The sequence below is a fragment of the Cyrtonyx montezumae genome, unplaced genomic scaffold (genome assembly GCF_038088225.1).
Source record: "Cyrtonyx montezumae isolate F1298 unplaced genomic scaffold, pur_monq_1.0 scaffold_37, whole genome shotgun sequence".
NCBI classification, from domain to species: domain Eukaryota; kingdom Metazoa; phylum Chordata; class Aves; order Galliformes; family Odontophoridae; genus Cyrtonyx; species Cyrtonyx montezumae.
Window position 1 is genome coordinate 564127 of NW_027072042.1, and position 18292 is coordinate 582418.

The following is an 18292-nucleotide window of genomic DNA, read 5'->3' on the forward strand; positions in this document are numbered from 1 at the left end:
TTCTCATTTTCATCTGTCTGAGTTTTCCTATCAGCTGGGAAAGGAGGGTGTGGGAGTGCCGTGTAGAACTTGGCTTACCTAAAGCCAAACACAAACCCCTGAGAAAGAACTGGCTGATGAGTATTTAAATATCACAGTTCCCGTGTTTTCTCTTTTTTGGAAGCTGAGAAGACCCCAGTTCTGGTTTCACCTGCTCCTGATGCTGGTTGTTCCTAGATACATGCAGTTCTCCAGCAGGATATAGGAAAGCAGTGAGTTTCAGTTCATAGAGCCTTAGTGCAAGATGCACCATGTGAGTATCCCACCCAGAGCCTCCGAGCATTGTGGATGCCTGCAGGAAGATTCTCAGCCTCGATTCAAGAGAGGATGGAAGTGCTGAAAAATCTGATGAAAATCCTGATAGAAAAACACGTTCTTTGAGTTTTTAGAGGCAAACAAATGGACTTTTTTATTTTAAGGGAGGTGCAGTAGATGCACCCACCCATGAGTTGACAGCAGCGGGTCCGTTTCGTACACGCACACCTTCCTGTTCTTGCTGCAGTGCAGATGATGATGTCTCCGTGCTGGGACGAGCCATGCTTTGTGTGCATTGGGTTTACCAGCAGAGCCTCACTGAAGTTTCTCTTCCTGTTGTTCCTTTAGAGCTGTGGAATGCTGTGACCAGTCCCACTGCCCCGCAGCCGAAGGCAGATCGCCGTCCAGATCATCTCCATCCCAAGGAAGTTAGTTCACAAGAGGTACTGATTCACTTTTGCACAGTGTCTTCCAGTGGTTATGCTTTAATTGAAGTACTGCTCCTTCCACAGCATGAAAGGTCTGGGGGGGACACAGGGTGGGGAAGGGGAACAGCCTGAGAGGGATGGAGAAGCGCTGGTGTCACGATGCTTTGGCTTTGTGTTTGTGTTAGATGAGCAGCATCTCGTTAGGTTTTCAACTAAGTACATAATTAACTGAAAATCTGTGTTTTGTTGAGTTGATTTATGAAGTTAATAAGTCTAAGGTGATGAGGACTGGGATAGAATGCGCAGTAGATGTGTGCTGCTCTTGTAGAGAATCACAGGAGTTGGCCTTTTGGTGTTTGTTAGTCTTCATATCATCTCAGTAAGTAATTAATTGTTGTTTTGTATCCGAAAGAAGGCAAAAGGCATCAGTTGGGTTAAAATCAGTGGGTTGGCAAAGGGACAGTCCTCGTATGCATCTCTGTCGTTTGCCCATAGATGGTTTTATATCAGCTCATATTGCTGCTTTCCATAAAAGCAAGCATTGCTGTGTGTCTGCTTTGTAGGTGAATTTTTCCCTGGGTATTCGTGCTGTGCTCTTACTGCAGAGAAAACACTGGGACAGCTGAAGTGTCAGCCTGACCTGACCCAGCTGCTTTTGCACAGGGCTATGACAAAAATAGACTTTTTTTTATTCCCCCTTTTTATATGTTTCACTGATTGCTTAGTAACACAAACCTTAAACGTCAGCTGCCGGGCTACCCACTGAGAGATCTGCTCCCACTCGAGTCAGAACTGCTGAAAAGCAGATGCAGGCAGAGAGCTGCAGTGCTGAGGGATGCTCTCTGCTTGGGGATCCGCTGCGTTATTGCACATGCATCAAACACTGATGCGTGCTGTCTCCCTTGCTCTCCCAATATTTTAGCCTGCATAGTGCTCCAGCCCAGCAATGGGAAAAACCCTGCTCTGGTTCGATGCCTGCTGTTGGCTTATGGATGAAAGCAGACTGAGGTTTCTTCCCTCCACACATCCCACGTAGGATGGGGTGACACCAAAGGCTTCAGAAAAACTTTGCTTTTGTCAGTCTTGCAGCAACGATGGGTCCTTTTCTCTTGAATATCAAGCCAGAAAATAAAGATAAAGGAAAAAAAACAGACCCTTGACTCTCCACATGTCCCCTTATTCTGCCCCCAGTGTTTCAAGGCTGAAGCAACAGTAGGAGGAATAGATGGGGCTGTGCTGCTTTGTCAGAGCTGAGCAAATGGAAATGCAGAGCTGCAGAAAGGCTGGGAGCAAAGAGAAGGACACACATTGGGTGGACAGTAAAGGAGGAGGAAGACAGAGGTGGAGCTGAATTGCTGAGAGATTGGGGTGTTTGGAAATCAAAGGACAGAAGAAATGCAGTAAAACTCTTGGTGGGTGTCGTGCTGACCTCTTAATTTCATTTATTCTGGTTGTTTCCTGCTCAGAAAGCAAGCCCTCATCCCTTTTCCCTGCCAAATCCAGGGGAATGTCAGCAATAGTTAATCACGGTGTGGAAAGCCCATGAACGTCTAAAAATAACCTCTCTTATCTGTGTTAATAGTTGGGTTTGATGTAAACATTTAAAAATGCATTTAGCATTGTGCTGTCTGTATACAGTGTGCGTGGATGGAATTTGGCACGTGGCTAAGCCTTTTTGGACCTCACGGATTCTCCCTTCACCTCACAATTTCTGATCTCATACGGCAAATTCCTGATCCGGACTCTCCTGAGCGTTCCAGGATCTTTTCTGATCTTTAAGGTCAGAAAAGACCATTGGTATCATGAAGTGCAACCAACGTTTCTCCTGGCTTTGTGGGGTCCACAGTACTCCACAAAGCTCTGTTCTGGATCATACATTTCCTTTCAGAGCACGGATGATCTGGATGAGGACATCTATAGTGCCAGTCTTTGTAGGGCCTGAGATCCCTGTCCATGGTGCTGCCTAATGGGGGTGGTACCCAAGGCCAGGGTGAGTCACAAGCCCTCCTTTCCTCAGGGTGATGTGTAGAGGAGGGGAATGGGTTGTGTTGAATATTGTCCATGTTTTAAAATGTAGTTTTCTGCACTCATAGTGGCTTTTTTGATGTGTTTGTGTCTACGAAAATGCCTGAGTTCAGAGCATGCCACTCATCTCATGGCTTGGAAAATGCAGGCAGGAGCGTGTTTGTATCTACACTGTAGTGCTGTACAGGTAGATGGAGCTTAAATCAGGGCACAGGAGCACTACCCATTGCTTCAGAGTCTTCTGTTGAGGAGGTTTGCATTTCAGGTAATTATGTAGCTGGTGAGAAAACATCTAGCACTCTGAGCTTCAGTACCAACTGAGATCATGAGCTTAGAGAATCACAGAATGGCTTTGGTTGGAGGGGACTTTGAAGCCGATCCGGTTCCAACCCTTACCATGGACAGCATTGCCACCCACCACATCAGGATGCCCAGGGCTATGTCCAGACTTGTCTTGGACTCTTCCAGGAAAGACAGTGGGTCTGGGGTAGGGGTTGGGAGGGAGGGAAGTGTCCAGGTTTGGCTGAGGGCAGGTCAGAGGATGGTTGTTCTGTGCCATGTCACCTAGTCTATGGTGGTGAGCGTGGAATGCACTTCGTTGGGATGGTCACAGCCAGCAGGAGCAGCTGCCTCGCAAGCAGATCCCTCTATTGTATGTATGACATTCATTTTATTACTTTTGGTTGAAACTAGATTCCCAGCAGCCTCTTCCGTGTTCAGGAAGCATCAGGAGAGAGGATACTCGTAGTCAGTAGTGGAAAACACAGATACCCTTAAGCTGTTCCTTGTCTTTATGAATTATGCAGTCACAATGCTCTCTTAAGTGTATCCCACAACAACTCTGGGTGCTTCAAGCTGCTGGATTTTGTGTTCTGTCTTCCCTCTCCCATGCCAGTGACAAATACAGGGGTAGTCAGGCTTTGGGACCTGTGATTATTTTGACTATCCTTGATATCTTTGACCAAAATTCATTACATTTTTCCATCCTTGATTACTTTACCCATCCTTGCTTCGTGTGAGTTTTCACTTCCTGAAAAGATTTTCTGGGACATGGTCAGTGGGGATGGGTTGGGGTTGGACCTGGGGATCTTAGAGGTCTTCTCCAACCTTAAGGATTCTGTGGTTTTATGACAGATGAGCCTACGATCTCTTCCTTCTTCAAGCCCAGAAAATACATCGTAGCTGTATCTCTTGTTAAAAATACGGATGTCAGTTGGAAGCTCTTTGTCCCCGATGCATTTTTGGAGTCATGCATAGCTTTTGGGAAGCTGTTGGTAGGGACTGTCCTCCAGCAGACTTGCAGTGAGCCTGGGAGGTGGGCAGCACGAGCTCCCCACTCCCTGCAGCTCTTCCCCACATTTCTGCTCCACTGAAAGCTGTGCTGGAAGTGATGCCCCTTCCTTCAGATGTTTAATTTACCACCTCTTCCTGGCGTGCCAGCCTTGTTTGTATTGATAAATGAATGTTCTCTGCACACAGCCTGCAGATGATTCTGCTCCCTGAGTACAATGCTGCTGAATATACCTGTTGCTGATTAAGTGTGTGTGAGTGTGGTTAATAAGCTGCACCTCTCACGGATTCCTTTGTTAGCTCGTAAAGGCTGCGTGTTCTGATTTATAGTGACAAAAGGGGTAAACTGACGTTAAAAGCATTAATTAGTCCTGGTTGGCTGCACAAAGAATAGAGTTGGTGTGAGCCAGCTTTTGATTTAGCCCATTGTGGGCCTTTGGTTTTGCCTCAGCTTGTTACAGAGTTGTATCTGCCTTTTTCGTGCTAGATTGTATAATTAGAGTTGAGCGTAGAAACACAGTGATTGGATTTGAAGAGAGCACGAGCCCTGTACAATTACAAGCAATGAAAGTTGTGAAGCAGTTGGCTGGAACTTCAATATATTTTTAATAGAGAAATGTTCTTTTTAACCTATGGATACAATGACTTATTTAGTGTTGTTAGATTTCCAGTAACAACCCAGAGGATTTTTTGTGCCTTGGTGCAATACATGTACCCTTGGTGCAGCTTGGAAACGATGCAGAATCATGCAATTGTGGAGTCGTTAAGGTTCAAAAAGACCAAGATTATCTAGCCCAACCATCAACCCATCCCCACCATAATTACTGAAAAGAAAAAATACCTGTGAGCATATACTCAGTTCTCACCTGTTCTCCATGCAGAAGTTTGAAAATGAATTGAAATGCGAATAGTAGGCTGGGATTTAAGGCAGACCTAATAAACTTGACTGCACACCCTCAACCCTCCCAAGAAAGGAGATAAGATTTTGATAACTGCCTCAGTTTGTGTGTGAAATTAAGATTTTCCTCTGTCTGTCCATATAAAGTTGCCTTTATAAAATGGAAATGGACCTCTGATTTCTGAACTTTTAGTGAAGGTCAAGGAGCAATGCGGGACCTGGATTTTTTTTAATCATTTTTCCTCTTGTTTAGAGTTCCTTGAATCCATTTATGGCTCATCTTCCCTGCCTGTCATGAAAATAGAGGGCCATTGGAAAGAGCTGTGATTATCATTCTGTCCACTGAAGGGTGGGGTGAGGGATAAACCTGTATTACTTGTTGCACAACACACTAGGATCGTTTTCCATTTATTTTTTTGTCAAGTTGTAATTGAAAAATGGGATGACCGAACAAAGAGTTGAATCTGAGCATTTTACGATCATATTTTGGGGATCCAGTTCAGTGTTTCTGTGATTTTACTGTGCCATGGCTTTCCAGATTCTGTGTGGAGATAATCTGACAAAAGAGATGTTGCGTGCTGAGTGATTTTTGCTAGCAGTTGCCTGCTGAGTGTTATCCTCTTGCTCATTAACATCGTTGTTCCCCATTGCTTGGGCTTTTTCTTCTGCAGTGTAAACAATTTCTAGTGGTTCCTTCCCCCTTGCAATCAAATGATGGCAGAGGAGGAAATTAGCAATAGCTAGAGGCTTATTGTTTATAAGGCAGGCTGAGTTTTATACAAAGGACTGTTTCTTTTGCCTTCGCAGTCGGACATTAATAAAAATTTGCCATCTCTGCAATATTTGCTTTTCTGAGAGTTTAAAGCATATGCTTTTGTTTCAGATACTGTGCTTGCTGATGGCTGTTCGTGTAAGGCAGAGCATGGGGGTTGGACTCAGTGATCTCTTGAGGTCCCTTCCAACCCCTATGATTCCTATGATTCTGTTTTTGATATCAATGATTTCTCATGGGGAGGTCTCCCCTTTCCTGGGAAGCTCATAAGCTGGGGTGGATGATGTGGACTAGGAATTGGGCTCATCTATTTGTGTTTTGGGGAAAAGCCAGTCTTTGGCAGTCAGAATCAGAAGTTAGACTTAAAGCACCAGTTGGAATTTAACCTTAGACTTTGTGAACATTTTCACCCTGCAAACTTTGGTAGCCTGATAAGGGAAGGAGAGATCTTGAAGATAAGTAAATTCTTCTAGGTGTCATTGAATTCTGAAGTGGTTCAGGTAAGGGAAGAAGACTTGTATGTGGGCTGGTGATGGGTAAGGTGGCAAAGTGAATTCACACAAGATACCAGGAGTTCTAAGGAGCTCTAAGAGGTGCCTGGCCATTATAGGAGCTTTCTGTTGAGTTTGTGCTTTATAACCAATGCAGTCAATATAAGAAGGAACTCCGTGGGAAGCCAATGCTCAAGGAGTTCCCACTGTTTTCCTCTCTTTCTCCTCTCCTCTCTTTTTCCTCTTCTCTCTTTCTCCACTCCTCTTTCTCCTTTCCTCTTTCCTCCTCTCCTTCTCCTTCTCCTTCTCCTTCTCCTTCTCCTTCTCCTTCTCCTTCTCCTTCTCCTTCTCCTTCTCCTTCTCCTTCTCCTTCTCCTTCTCCTTCTCCTTCTCCTTCTCCTTCTCCTTCTCCTTCTCCTTCTCCTTTGCCTTCACCTTCCCCTCCCCCTTCCTCTCCTTTTCCTCTCTTCTCTTCCTTACTGAACTGTGATATTTACAGCTTTTTATTTAGAGAAAAAGGCAAGAATATTCTGAGTGATGAGGTCAGATTTTGGACATTAGGACCAGGGTAGTTACATGTTGCTTCAGGAGTGTTGCATCTCTTCAGAAGGCACGTATTTAGGTTCTTGGAGAGTATGTTTACTCTTTCCTTTTCTTTCAGAGCTGAAATTGAGACCCACTGCTTGTCAGTTTGGCCAGTTGCCTTCTGCTAAGGAGAGTAGAAGCAGAATTCCATCATTGTGTTTAATGGGTTCAGCTGGCTTGGATTTGGGAGGGCTGGTGCAGGTATTGAAAGCAGATTTGAGAGCTTGGAGACAACCTAGAGAAAACTCTCTTTCTGCCCTACATTCAGAGTTGGATGGGACATTATAGATCCTAATGTACCCCTGTGAGTCCAAGGGTGGCATCTAGCCCCTGGCAGGGGTTGGAGCTGGATGGCCTTTAAGGTCCCTTCCCACCCAAGCTGTTCTGTGATGCTGTGATTCTTCCAAATTCAGAGCATCACTCTGACTGACTCTTAGCTGAAGCAGCCCTTTGAAAAGCGTATCTTTGAAGTTTCTGATAGACTGGGGATTCGATTAGGCTACTTTCACCCAGTGGTCTCATAGCAGAGATTTTAATGAGAAGAATCTCATCAGCTGTTTCAGTTCCAGCAAGCATAAGCCTCCCTTCCTTCCATTTTGAGGCTATTACTTGCTCAGATAGTGAGGAATTTGAGGGAGTGGGACTGTACAGAATCCTAATAAAAGCAGGTTCAAGTGATGATGGAATTAGTTCACATTCAGGAGAGGCCCTCCTTCCTCACAGGTCCCTTTGAAATCCATTCCATGCTTCTTCCAGAAATCTGTACTTAGGTTCGCTGTTTTCAAGTTGAGATCGTGTAGAATCATAAAGGTTGGAAAAGAGCTCACAGATCCCCGAGTCCAACCCCAGCCCACCCCCAGCATGCTTTACCACAGTTTTTGGATAATTGTATTCCTGCTATCCAACCTGAACCTCCTCTGATGCAACTTGAGGCCATCACCTTTCCTCCTGTCGCTGTTACCTGGGAGAAGAGGGCCCCTAATGATGCCAGGTACACAAAACATCAACAACTTTTATTCTAACGTACTAGGAAGGAGCGAGAAGGCACTGTCATTTTTGCCCATTTCCTGTCATTTTTGATCCTAACTCCCTGAGTTTTCAGCGTTCACTTTTGATACTTCACTGGTGCTTGAGACACAGACATTATGGGGTCATCCGTGGTATCAGCAGAATTGCTCTGGCCAGCTTTTCGAGGCATGTCTATAGCATTAAGTCTCAAATTGAAAAGGTAATCCCCTCTGGAGTCTTGACCTCATCTCAGAATGACTCTCTTCTGCTCTTTGGAGCCTTTGGGTTCTATTGCACTGTTTTTTTTTCTCTTCATCAAGACAGCTTTCTTAATTGCTGTGACTGCTGGGCAGCAGTTTTACTCTCCTGCCTTACAGACCTCCTTTTCTTCACTTCCCTCATAATAAAGTGGTTTCTGGAGCGTTGCCAGGCATCCAGTCCAAAGTGTCTTCCAGCTTTACATCAAAACAAGGGACGGTGCAGCCGGATTTCTGTCCTAATCCCTCTTCCCAAAGACAAAGAAGTCGGTGCTGTCTAGACGTTGGTGTTTGGAAGATTTCCTTTGCTTTATCACACGGCAGTGTAAGGCTGAGGGTTCCCTCTTCCTTCTTTTCATCCCACACAAAAGTCCCCAAAGCCTCAAAATCTGCCATTGCTAGCTGTGAAAATCCTGCACGACAGCAGCGCACAATTTGGGGCTGTGCTGATGAAACAGTGCACACTGAGTGTTGGCTGGTGGCCCTCGTGGCGTATGGGCTAAGCATTTGTCATTTAAAATCTCCCTTTCATACCAAATGCTGAATTCAGCCACAAGCCATCACACAACATGTGCCAGCTGCTGCTAAAATTCTTTATTTTTATGGCTTGCTTATTGCAGGGGTCCTCTTTTCAGGATACAGTTGACATTGTTCTGTTCAACACTGTACAGTGGAGGAGTGGGTCCATGTGTGGTACAGACTTTGAGTTGGAAAAGGGAAAGAGTTCTCTGGTTTCCTTCTTTGGAATTATCCTTCTACTGATACAGAAGGACTGATGTTGTGACCTTTTCCTCTGGGAGTGTTTTGCTGGAAAGTTGGGCTAATGAGAACTCATGATGATTTTGATTACCTTTGGGTGGGGTTTACTTCTGTTTCGGAGAAGAAGCACAAAAATATTGGAAAAAAAATGAAGAAAAATCAGGGTAGAGGAGCAAAAGTTGCCTTCAGGATGTTCTCACATGTTCTTTTTGCCCCAAGTAGATGGGTTCTTTATACACTTTTGTCTCCCAGTTTGTGTTGAAGTATGGAAAGAGCCACTGGATTCTCTTGCAGATATGTAATGATTGTCCCCATTTGTTGACTTTTATGTTGGGTCCCTGGATGCTCTCCATCCTACACCAAGACCTCTGGCTAGTGGGAGGCAGGAAGTGTAGGCAGGAGAATTAGAAGCTTGAAGGCTGCAGTTAGACAAAATTAACATGTAGATGGGGAAGTCACCATCCCTAGAGGTGTTTGAAAAACATGGGAGATGTGGCACTGAGGGATAAGGTCAGTGGGCACGGTGGGTTGGAGTTGGGTTTGGGGATCTGTGAGGTCTTTTCCAACCTCAGTGATTCTATGATTCTATAGCTTTGTCAACGATACCTCTGTCCAGGTCTCTCTCTCTAAAAACATGGTTGATTTTATGAAAGGTGCCTTGGTCCAAGTGCTAGAGAAATTTGGGCCAATGTGTTTCTTCTCTCTTTTGCTTCCTAAAAGTGAAGCACCTGGTTTCTGGTCGAGGCTCCTCTCCTGTTGTACATGGGATGCACAGATATCTGCAGCAAATGATCATCCTGTAGGCAGCAAGGTTGAAATGGCGTGAATTTGCCTCTTGAGTTTCTTACAGTTGATGAGGGGGGAAGTCTTGACCACCACTATTGCCTAGATATCAAAAATCTGAATATTACAGATGATGACCTTATAGTCTTGCCTACATTGGTGATGGTTTTGTTATACACGTTTATTATACTATTCTTTATCTTAGATGTATTGGTGTTTTATGTGTTGATGATTGAGCTAGATCATCTTAGTGGTCTTTTCCAACGTTAATGTTTGTATGATTCTTTGTGAGATCCTCTACCAGCATCAAATGATGAACATAGGCATTATGCATTGGCTGCCAACCCACTTTCAGTGGCTGGTGTCCTATTTATCCTCCCTGAAAGGCAGCACCGAGAGGAATTTCATCTTTCTGAAGGAAGGAGAGTTTGTCATAAAAGTAACTTCTCCAATGCATGGTCTTCTAAAAGCTGCACAAGCTGGAGTCTTGCTCTGAAGGGACTAAAAAATAGGCTAAGTAATAATGCACCATTATTTTGGTCTTCAGATACCATGAAATCAATCCTGTCCCTAGTTTTGCTGCTTCCCATGTTGTTCTGATGGTTGGACTAGATGATCTTGCTCTTTTCCAGCCTTAATGGTTTTTATGAATCTTAGCATCACAGAACGACCTGGGTTGAAAAGGACCTCAAAGATAATCAAGTTTCAACCCCCCTGCCATGGGCAGGGTTACCAGCCACCAGAGCATGTTGCCCAGAGCCAAACCCAGCCTTGCCCTGAGTGCCTGCAGGGATGCGGCATCCACAACCCCAATGTGGCAACCTGTTCCAGTGCATCACCGCCCTCTGAGTGAAACACTTCCTCCTCACATCCAACCTCAATCTCTTATGTCTTAGTTTAAAACCATTCCCCCTTGTCCAATCACTATCAACCCATGTAAACAAATGAATACTAATTACAGCAATGAGAGCTCATGGAGCTGGGGTCTGCTTTCAGTCCTCTGATCTTCAAAAGTGCTCTTCATGTTTCAGAAGGTGGTACTACATTGCTTATGGACAGATTGGCTTTGGAAGGTATTTCAGCAGCAAAAACGCTTGGAAAATGCTTGAAAAATTCCCTGTTCATCACATGTTAACTGTCAAATTGTCATTGGATTGTTTCACACATGCTGCTTGTGTTTGGTTCTTAGAAAAAATGTCTTCTGAAACAGAATGGTAATGCGTTGGCAATGGTTGCCCAGGGAATGGTGGGGTCACTGTTGCTGCAGGTGTTCAGAAACAGTGAGGATGAGATATTGAGGGACACCGTCATGGTGGGAAGGGTTGGGGTTGGACTTAGGGCATCTTGGAGGTCTTTTCTGACCGTTTTGATTCTGTGATCATTGTCAGTTCATTGAAGGGTTTGATGTTCATTTGTGAACAGATGGGATGGTGTGTCTCCTTTATTCCTTGGGGGCGTATGGTTTTGTATTGCTAAGTGTTTTGCATTTAATGCTCAAAGAAGGGTTTCAAGATTCGTCGATTCATTGATTTATGAAGGACTGTAGGCAGAAAACTTGCAGGCTGTGGAAAGCAATTGAGAACAATGACACTGTAAAGGAAGAGCACCACTACAGCTGAGCTCCAGACCCTCCCTGGATGCCTCCTCTCACCTGGCTGTGAATGATGGCTGTGTCTGTCATGCTGAGCTCCATCAGGATGGGTGGAAGAGCTTTCAGTCAGCACTCACTCAGAGCACTCTTCAGAGCCGCAGTGATGCGGTGACACAACGCGCTCCGACTGCAGATGAGTTCTGTGGCGGTGCTCTCTTCTACGTGTGGTGGGCAATGAGAGCTAATTAACGAGCACACGAGTGTGTTGGGTTTATCCCCGTGGATTACAGAGTGGGTGTAGGTGCTCAACACTGCTTGCCTACGGATTTCACACTCTTCTGTGCTTTTAAAATTCATTTTCCCGAGCGCTGTTTTATGCTGAAAGTGCATGAGCAAAATGTGAGCGTAATGAGAATATTTTCTGCATGAGAAGGAATATGTATCTGGTTCTTCCTTTTTCTTTTTCTCTCAGACAGGAATACACTTCACTTTAAGGGAAGAGAATCATTTTGCTCCCTTAAAATGTTTTGTTGGGGGAAAAAAGAAAAAATCAGGTGTTCCTTTGGAAGCCAGATACGTTGCTGGGCCATCAGTTCTCATCATCTTTGTCATCTTGCATCCACCTCTCTCTTTTGGTGAAATAGATGAGGTTTTCAAAAAAAGAAACCCCACACGACATTTGGGATGGTGTGCCATGGCTGAAGGATACGTCTCAGCCGTAGGATGGGCATGGATGGGTTGGGTGGCTCTCAGCTGCTGCAGGATGATAAATGTACATCAGCAGAATTAAAATGCAGAGGTGTTTGTACAGGGAATGATAGACTCATAGAATCACTCAGGTTGGAAAAGACCTTAAAGATCATCGAGTCCAACCTCAACCCAACCATACTGCCCTCACTCTAACAGCCCTCTGCTAAACCATGGCCCTGAGCACCACATCCAAATGGATTTAAACACACCCAGGGATGGTGACTGCACCACCTCCCTGCAGAGCCCATCCCAGTGCTGAACGACCCTTTCTGTACAGAAGTGGTTCCTTACATCCAACCTGAACCTCCCCTGGTGCAATTTGAGGTCATCTCCCCTCGTCCTGTCACTGTCACCAGTGAGCAGAGCCCAACCCCGCTCTCACTGTGAGCACCTTTCAGACACTGGAAGAGAGCAGTGAGGTCTCCCCTCAGCCTCCTCTTCCCCACACCACACAGCCCCAGTTCCTTCAGCCTCTCCTCGTAGGGCGCACTCTCCAAGCCCTTCACAGCCTCGCTGCCCTTCTTTGGAGCTGCTCCAGCACCTCCATGTCCTTTCTGTACTGAGGTGCCCAATGCTGAGCACAGCACTCGAGGTGAGGATGTGGCATTGCTGCTTGTTTGGGTTGTTCTTCGTGGCTGTATGGATCTGGGGCAGTGTCAGTCCCATGCTGAAGAATGCAACCTTGAAAGAATGCACAGGAAACTCCATTCGGAGCAACATGGGAATAACCCACATCTGGGAGATCCTTTTCGTATGTTTTACTTCACGTTTATTTAAGATTTTTCACCTTTAAAATGCCTATCAACCTTGCCCATGGCGTGGACATGGAACTGGATGATCCTCAAGGTCCCATCCAACCCAGCCCTTCTAAGATCTATGATTCTGTATGCATGTGAACTGAATTTGTACCCCAACTCTCTTTGAATCTCACAGAGCTTTTCCCACAGTGCTTAGCAATGAGTTTGTCAAGCCTGGAGCAAATTGCAGTCAGATTTTAATTTGTTCTCTTATCCCTCATAGTTGCAGTGTAAGGTGAGGTAAATAGTGGCATTTAACTTCATGTCTTGATCTCCATTTCTTTTGTTAATTGCTTTTCGAGGTCGTCCCCTACTTCCAGTTTTGGGTTCTTTGGTCTTTGCTCTGTAGTCATAGGAGAGGGATTTGGTCTGAGCTCTTCTGCTCCCCGTGCTGTGTCTGTTTGCTGGAATGTCTCAGGGCTGCAGGTCACTGCAGCCAGTTTGCTTCATGTGAAGTAAGACATTGGGTAATTCCATGCTAATCCTTAATACACTTATTAAATATAAATACAAATCTTCTGCTGTTGTGTAATGGGTGATGTGAACACGATGGAGTATTTTTGTAAACAAATTCCTCCATGTTCTTCCTAAATTACTTAATGAACAATCTTTGGGTTAACTGATACACTCCAGTGTGTAGTCACTTTATCTCCCATGGTGTATTTCCGCAGGAAACAGAGAAATACCACTTTCAGGTGATGCCTAACCTTCCTGTACCTGAAAAATAATAGATGCTGAGCAGGTTTCTGGATTGTTGGTGGTGTTTGTGGACAAAAGGACAGGAGGAGATGGCCTCAAATTGCACCAGGGGAGGGTCAGGTTGGGTATTAGGGAAAATTTCTTCTTCAACGAGCAGTGATGCACTGGCACAGGATGCCCAGGGAGTGGGGAGGTCACTGTCCCTGGGGGTGTTACAGATCTGTGTGGATGTGGCACTGAGGGACATAAGCAGTGGGCACGGTGGGGTGGGTTACGTTGGGGTTGTGGATCTTGGCGGGCTCTTCCAACCTTCATTATTCTGTGATTCTATTCTGTGATCATCTCAAGTCGATCCAGAGCCAGAATCTTTCATCTTTCAGTTTCTCACCTTTTGCCTGAAGACTCTCGAATACTGCAGTCATTATTTCAAAATCCTCCTGTAAACAAATGCCTCGAATTTCCATGGCACACAAATGAAAACTTGGGCTTTCATGGAGTTGTGGCTGTCAGTATGGAGCAGCCATAGCCATTATTTTTCCAACCCAGAATTGGTTCATAGAATGTATAATTCTTACTCTTTTGGCTGGTTTTGGGCTTTAGATGAAAATAGCCTCTATCATGAAAGCCTGTTCCAAGAAAAGCTGCTCAAGTTGTGAGAATTTGCTTCTCTGAACTCTGCTGTGATGGTTGATGCTGTTCATCTTCCCAATTGTAAACCCAATTGGATATTGAGAAGAAGAGGTTTTGTCAAACCTTGTAGTGGTTTGAGTTGGAAGGGCCCTTCAGGATCATCTATTTCCAGCCCCAATGAGAATCACAGAATTGCTCAGGTTGGAAAAGACCTTCAAGATCATCAAGTCCAACCTCAAGATCATCAATTCCAACCTTAAAGATCATCAAGTCCAACCTCAAGAGAGACAGAACCTTTTTTTTCCTACTCATCCGGAAACTCATGGAAACAAGAAGTTCCACTTACTATTCTTGTTGATGACTGTTATAGTGCAAGGAGAGAATTTCCACTTATATCATCCTGTTATCTTGCAGGGAGCAGGCTTCCAGTCACTGCTCTTGGACAGAGAGAGGAAGTGGTTATTGAAGAGTGGGGGAGGCTGGGGTACAAAAAGGAAAATATTAAGTAACTCAAACCACTGAAGTGCGAACTGCCGTGTGCTGGAAGTTCCTCTTTCTTCGGGTGATGGAAAGAAGCAAAGGGAATGCACCACTGAGTGTGTTGTTCTTTATTGTTGTTAATAGAAGTGTTGGGGAGCCAGGTCTTTTGGTCACACTGGTTATGCAAAGAAATAATGTTGGTGCTGAGTGTGAGATGTACAGAAATGTACCTAACCATCCTGTTTTTGAATTTGGAAAAGGTTCCGTAATTTGGGTGGGCTGTAACTCTCTGAGCCTTTCTTGTTTTTTAAAGTAGGATGAATTTGCATAGGGATGTAGTTCAAGCATCATTTTCATAGAATCATAGCAAAGTTGAATGGCTCAGGTTGGAAGAGGCCCCAAGATTTCCAGCCTCCCCACCACGGACAGGGCCACCAACCTCAAGATCTGCTACCAGACCAAGTTGCCCAGGGCCCCAACCAACCTGCTCCTGAACATCTCCAGGGATGAAGCATCCACAACGTATCTGGGCAGCCTGTGCCAGCACCTCATCATCCTCTCTGTAATTAACTTCTCCTGACATCCAAAGTGGGAATTTTCCCTTTAATATCATGTTTTCTTAAGCCCTGGCAAGAGATGGGCCATTGGCTGATGTATTTCATGAGTCAAAGCAAATGGAATATGAGAAGGATCACGTTTTCAAAATGATCCTGGTGTGCTTCTGGCACTGTAAGGTGTCACCATCCCTGGGGCTGTTCCAGAATCGTGGAGGTGTGTGGTCAGTGGGGTGGGAGGGGATTGGTGATTGGATTTAGTGATCTTTGAAGTCTTTTCCAGTTTAGAATGACTCTGTGATTAATTTTGTTGTTAAAAGCGTAGTTACATTCGGGTGAAAAGAACCATGGAATGATGATTCTTCTGTTCAAGAAGCGTTTAGATGAGGTGCTAAGGGATTTGATTTAGTAGTTGGGTAGGGATAGTGATAGGAGGATGGTTGGACTAGATGATCTTGTAGGTCCTTCCCAACCTTATGAACCTATGAACCTATGGGATCATAAAATGGTTTGGGTTGGAAGGGACCTCAAGGACCATCCAGTTCAGCTGCCCTGCTGCAGGAGGAGTTGCCAACCACTACATCACGTTCCAGATCAGATTCCCCAGGGCCCCATCCAACCTGGCCTTGAGCACCTCCAGGGGTGTGGCATTCACAACCTCTGCAGGCAAATAATCCAGATTTCTCCTCGTTGTGCATTGAAACAAGTGACCAGAACTTGTCTGAAGCAGTCTCTGAGGCAGCATCACCAAGCTCAATGCCCAATATGACAGGCTGTGTTCGCCAATTAGTGCTAAAACATTAATTTGCATGGCGTGCACTTACTGTCTTTCTGCAAAACTGAATAGCTCCGGCCTCCAGCTGGGCTGAGCTATTGTTAAAGTGAATCACTGAAGTAGGAACCAGGCTTCCTGAAGAGTGTTTGCAGACTCTCCAGCAAATTGCCAGTAGCAGCCTTGGGTTGGAAATTACTCATGGACTTGCAGTGCTGTTCTACAGATGGGTAAATCAGAAAGAGGAATTTTGGCAGTATTACCTATTTCTCTGGTAGTTTTGTGTGAAATATACAACCATAAAAGTATTGGCTTAAAATTCCTCCGTGTGTTTTGTGTTGCTGGACATCCACTTGATTTGAAAGCGGACATTGAAATCATGTGGTGGTGGTGGTTTAAAAGCGAGATGTTTCCTTGCCAGCAGGACAGGTTTTAACCTAGAAAACGTTGGCCCAAAGTTTATTTTGCCCAAAGTTCTGTGTAATGGCTTTGGAGTATTTGAGGTTGGATCACTCGAGGACAACAGCATCTCCCCCCAAACCCTCCGTGCCAGCTGGGGCTGTGGGATCATGGCAAAGCCACACGGAGTCGATGGCCCTGGGAAGCACAAGGGAACGTTGTGATGCTGGAGGTGCTGTCTGGGATGTGATGTGGAAATGTTAAGTTCACGGTGATCACTCACAGCAAATTCCTGTAAAGTCCTGGCAGCTCCACGTCCCTTCTCAAATTACAGCAGATTTCGGAAACTGGGAGGAAGAGAGTTATGCTTTTGGCTGAAATGTCTTCTTGTTGTATTAGCTTTCTTTACTGCGTGTGTTAGGATCTTGGATTCATAGAATATCCCAGGTTGGAAGGGAGCCACAAGGATCAGCCCAGCTGCTTGCAGGTTGTGGAATCATTGAGGTTGGAGAAGACCTCTAAGATCATCTAACCCAACCATCAGCCACCCCCACTGTGCCCTCCCACTGTGTTCCTCAGTGCCACATCTACAGTGACTCAAGCACGTGGAGCCCAGAGCCCAAACCCCCCGTGTCCCAAATATATATGCACATAGAGCAACCGTGTCTGGAGTAATGAGACTTCTCTGTGGATGAAAAGCTCCCAAACAACTCTACAAAGAGCAGAGAGAACCTCAGTCCTCCTCAAACAACAGCACTGATGAAAGCAGGATGTTGGAAGCTGATCATGTATGGAGGGCTGTATAACGTGGCCAAAAAGTGCTGCTGTGCAGCTGCATGGAGGTGGATGGATGAAATCACAGAATCGTGGAATATCCCAGGCTGGGAGGGTCCTATAAGGATCATCATGTCCTAATCCTGGCTCCACACAAGGATGTTGGATGCTGGGTATAGCTGCCTGTTTGCAAAAGGTGAGAGCAACACTACAAAAGGCCTCGGACACCAAAAGTGGGGTTCCTCGTATGTGGTCACCAAACCCAACCCCTGGCCCCACACAGCACGCCATATCCCAAACCCTGTGGCCAAGAGTGGTGTCCCTGAGCCATGCCCTTTGGGTCAGAACCTTCTCCTGATATCCAATCCAATTTTCTTCTTGTTTTTTCTGCTCTCAGTCTTGGAGAACTGAGGTTCCTATGAAGAGAATAAGAATGAGATGCATACGCTCAGACGTCAGCGATGCTGAAACTCCGACTGGACGGCCCATGGGCAACCTAACACGACTTTGTGAGAGTTTTGTAAGGGCATATAGCAACAGGCCAAAGGGAAAAGGTTTTCAACTGGAAGAGGGCAGATTTAGACTAGAGATTGGGAAGAAACTCTTCACTGTGAGGGTGGTGAGACACTGGCACAGGTTGCCCAGCGAGGCTGTGGGTCCCCCCTCCCTGGAAGCACTCGAGGCCAGGCTGGATGGGGCTGTGAGCAAGCTGGGCTCCAGGGAGGTGTCCCTGCCCACAGCATGGGGTTGGGACCGGGTCATCTTCAGGGTCCCTTCCAACCCAAACCTTTCTGTCACTCTATGATGTGGTCCCATCGTTTTTCATGCTCATCCCACGCAGAGCTGCTGTTCTGCTGTACCCCAATGTTCCCGTTGGTGGCTGCATTTTAGAAAAGCACTGTTTCCCTGCATGTTGGGGTTCTGAATGGAAAGAAGGAAGAAGCAATGGACACAGTACATAACGTTTGCTAAATGTGCATCTCATCTGCAGTGGTTAAATACCCTATCAGTGAGGAATGCTGTTAGTGCTGGAATGCAGTGGTGGTGGAATGGGAGAAGTGGGTTTGGCAGTTCTGCATCATTTCAGCCCTTTATTGCAGGTCGTCTGAAAGCACTTAATCTGAAGCAATTTAGTTGTGATACGACCTGGCTAGGCTCAAAATGACACGTGGAAAGAAGCTGCCAAATAGAGCCATCTGTTTTCCTCTCCTCTAATTGCTCATTCAGCCCCAGCAGCTCCGCAGACCGAAGGACCT

The 18292-nt window shown here is 45.5% G+C and overlaps 1 protein-coding gene across 2 annotated transcripts in view; it reads left to right on the forward strand.

Moving 5' to 3' along the window:
• FAM168A (family with sequence similarity 168 member A) overlaps window positions 1-18292 on the forward strand; it is a 147395-nt gene that overhangs the window by 39229 nt on the left and 89874 nt on the right. For both annotated transcript variants that reach the window (XM_065745790.1, XM_065745791.1), the window contains exon 2: window positions 643-737. The gene's annotated coding sequence lies outside the window, so the exon portion shown is untranslated. The remainder of the gene's footprint in view (window positions 1-642; window positions 738-18292) is intronic.